The 3557-nt window shown below is 33.0% G+C and overlaps 1 protein-coding gene across 1 annotated transcript in view; it reads right to left on the bottom strand.

Moving 5' to 3' along the window:
• mbtps1 (membrane-bound transcription factor peptidase, site 1) overlaps window positions 1-1559 on the bottom strand; it is a 30608-nt gene extending 29049 nt beyond the window's left edge. The window contains exon 1 of the mRNA XM_036212491.1: window positions 1390-1559. The gene's annotated coding sequence lies outside the window, so the exon portion shown is untranslated. The remainder of the gene's footprint in view (window positions 1-1389) is intronic.
• Window positions 1560-3557: the final 1998 nt, after the last annotated feature.

Below are 3557 nucleotides of genomic sequence, written 5' to 3'. Positions count from 1 at the left end.
CAAACATAAAAAACTCTTATATCTCACTATTGTAGAAACAAATAAAAAATATTCAAGAAAAAAAAGATGCTAAAAAGTTCTAAATATATTGACTTGTAAATCTTTTTTTTTTCTTCCATAAATCAGAAAAGCAAGTATTGTTTTGCCAACTCTTTTTGGGGGTAAATAAAAATGCTTTTTCAGTATTTAGGTAATAAAGGATGAGCATATCTTCATCCTCTAATGTCTTACTCATTTAGGGATTTTTTTTCTATAGCGGCACAATAAAAGATTAAAAACTTAAAAATGCATTTTCTAAAAATGTTGGAATTTTTATATTAGTGCAAAATTGAAACTTAAATATAAAAATTCTTGTCAGTTTATTTAATTATATACTTCAAAATCAAGCTTTTAAAGTAAACGTGAATTTGTTAATGTTTTTCCACATTCTATTTATACCTTTGCATGGTTGGATAGCACATAAACGTATCTTCATAAATGTGTAATCCTAATAGTTTACATATTTAAAAAAGTTTTCCTAAAGGTGTTTTGACTCTCAAAAATCAGTGATGTTACATTTTCTTTTATAGTCAGTTTTCACGTGTATTTTTCTTTTAAAGATAACAAAAAATGTTATATAAAATAAATTCCATCTACACTTTTAAACCTTCAATGTCTTGTCATTAAATGGTTTGGGTACCAACCCTGTACTCAAGAGAACAAAACCTAAACACCCCCATCTTTAGCCTGTCATCAAACATGGATCTGAGGAGGTGGATAATATAATTAAAAGCTGGGAGTTGATCCCGTCACAAAGGAGAAAGATTTATGACCAGATCCGGCTCGCAGCAGGATCTCTGGCTGGAGTAGAAAACAGAAAAGCCCTGAAGATTGTAAAAAAAAAAAGGTGATCAGAGATCACGAGTCAACATGACACAAAACAGGCCCCAAACCGACAGAAAAAACTCATTTTAACCAGTTCAAAAAAAAAATACTGTTTAGTGCAAAGCTTTAAGGTGGAAGCCTGAATTTGAATGGACAGCAGCATTAACAAATTATTCTCACTTTCAATGACGTCTCAGTTACTCTTAAAACTGAAGACAGAAGGAAAAACTAAACTGACTAGCTTATTTTAATCAAAACGACTAGCTAAAATCCAAACTGCATCTACATAGCAAACAGCAGCACAACATATGGTGAGGAAAAATCAAGAATTTGACAGAAAACATGATTACTTTACAACTACAAGCGTTCTAAAAGCGCAAAATACAACTTTAAGCTCATTTCTGTAAATTGACTGACAAATGTGTTAATTTTTCCCCCGATATTTACTTTATCACATGTACAGTTAGCTCGCTAGCCTAGCAAACCTTTACGGTTCCTGGTGTGGTTTGTTCCACATTTACTCACCGAGAATCCAGACTGTGTATGTATCAACTCCTCTAAACCGTTTATTTGCTGTTTACTAGCGTGTCTCTGCTTACCGACAATCTCGGTTAACGCTGTTCGATCTGAAGCTAGCTAAACGCTCACGAACCCTGCAGCCGCAGGACACTGACGTCTGCCTGGCAAGGGATGCCAGTTTGAAATCTCATCCCTCAAATCGGTTCAAAACTTTAGATGAACTTTGTAAAAGAACATTTAAACAACTTGTAATTTTTAAAAATTAATTTAATTTAAAAAGTTTTGATGTTATTATTTATTATAAATGTAAGGCTAATTTGTCATACAAAAAGGTTTCAACAACATTTATGTGTGAGGTTAATAACACCAAACCTGGCAACTCAACTAAAGCTTTATTTTGGACTCTACCACTATGGCTCTTTTTTCTAGTGTGGGCGCTGATAGCTGTTTACCACTGCAAGAAAAAAAAACCTTTGTACTCAGGGATTTTTTATTTTTATTTTTTTTGCTTAAAAAAACAACAAATTAGTAAAAAATTAAACAGAACAGTTTCTGACAGGTTGCATCATTTGTTTGCCATGGTCAAATTTTTCATAGAATTCTAGCTTTGCTTTTATTTTTATTGGTTCAGTCTCAAAAAGGAAGAATTCCTAATTAGACAGAATAATAGGAAAACAAGGATAAGAAAATTGATCAATATTGTTTTAAAAAGAAAATCACATCAAACAAACAATACTGTGTAAAACCTTTTCTGCAACAAAAAGGAAAGTAGTTTGAACATTAATGCATCTTAAGCATCTTTTATGTTATCATTTTAAGAAAAAAGCATTTATACTAATTCATGAGTGATTTAATGGACAGAAAAAAGTGTAAAATTGACAAAACATATATAGGTAAAGAACGAAAAAAAAATTATGTGCCTATACATATTTACTTTAACATGGACCAGAAATGTTGACATTTCTGCTAACAAAACAAAAACCATTTGAGTGCTTCCAGGCAAAAGAGAAAGGTTTATGTGTGCCCCCTACTGGACAGAAAATGTTCCAAAGCTCCTTGAAAAATCATTTGATTTGGAGTAATGATAGTAATTTTGTGCCATTAACATTTTTTATAACAAAAAAATTGCCTAATCTGATAAATTATTTTAAAATTATGCTTTGAAATTTTAAACATTTTGCAACTCATGCAGTACTGAAAACCCGAACCTTTTCCTCTGTATCCTCCTCACTCACAGCAGCCACCCTCAAGTCCTCTATCCCTTCATCTATCAACGTAACTCCTCCCAAAGTTTCAATACCATCTCAATCTGGTTCACTGTATTTTTCTCCAAAACATCTAACTTGAGCTGTTCTTTTGATGGGTTGATTCCTGATCCTCTCCATCCTCTTCACTTCCAGGGAAAAGCTCAACCTCTTCCTCTCTGCTGCCTCCAGCTCTGCCTCCTGTTTCTAAACCAACAACATGGCTGCCCTCATCACTCTTCTACACATTTCTTTTCATCCTTGCTGACTCTTTTGTCACAAATCACACCTGAAACCTTTCTCCACCTGTTCCAACCTGCATCCCGACACCTCCTAAAAGCAAATACTGCATGTATGGCTCCCAAATGCTGACCCCTGACCTCCGTCTGGCTTCCACTACCTTTCTGTGATCTCCAAGCTCTCTGCTAGTTCTCCAAAATTCACCTTCCATCTCACCAGACAGCAAACCGAATAAAAGAAGTTAGGAAATAACATATTTACTTTTCATTTATTCTCACCACCCAAAAAACAAAAATAATGGATCAATTTTCAAACATTTTTTAGCAAAAAATAATTAATTTTGAGAAAAATTTTCAACAAAAAAAAGATTTTTTAGATTCATAGTGGGTACAAGTTTGGCTAATTTGTTTTTTGTTTGCTTCAATTAAAGACAATGAATAAAACAAAATAACAAAGGGGTTTTAAGATGGTCTTTGTGATTTTTAGAGTGAAATTTTCTCTAAATACCAATTATTAAAAGTAAGATGACACCAAAACCAGAATATTTGTTTAGGTTTCATTTTTTCATGTCCCATTTGGCAAAAGGTTTGCTGCAGAACTACTCTGCAAATTCACAACTGACCTTTTTTTTTTAATTGTTCTTGGCTGCTTATTCTGATCTATCTGAATGAAGACAGAAAAAGCTTTAGC

Source organism: Oryzias melastigma, linkage group LG6, assembly GCF_002922805.2.
Source record: "Oryzias melastigma strain HK-1 linkage group LG6, ASM292280v2, whole genome shotgun sequence".
NCBI classification, from domain to species: domain Eukaryota; kingdom Metazoa; phylum Chordata; class Actinopteri; order Beloniformes; family Adrianichthyidae; genus Oryzias; species Oryzias melastigma.
Note: the sequence above shows the minus strand (reverse complement) of the source record. Positions and strands in the feature narration are given on the sequence as shown.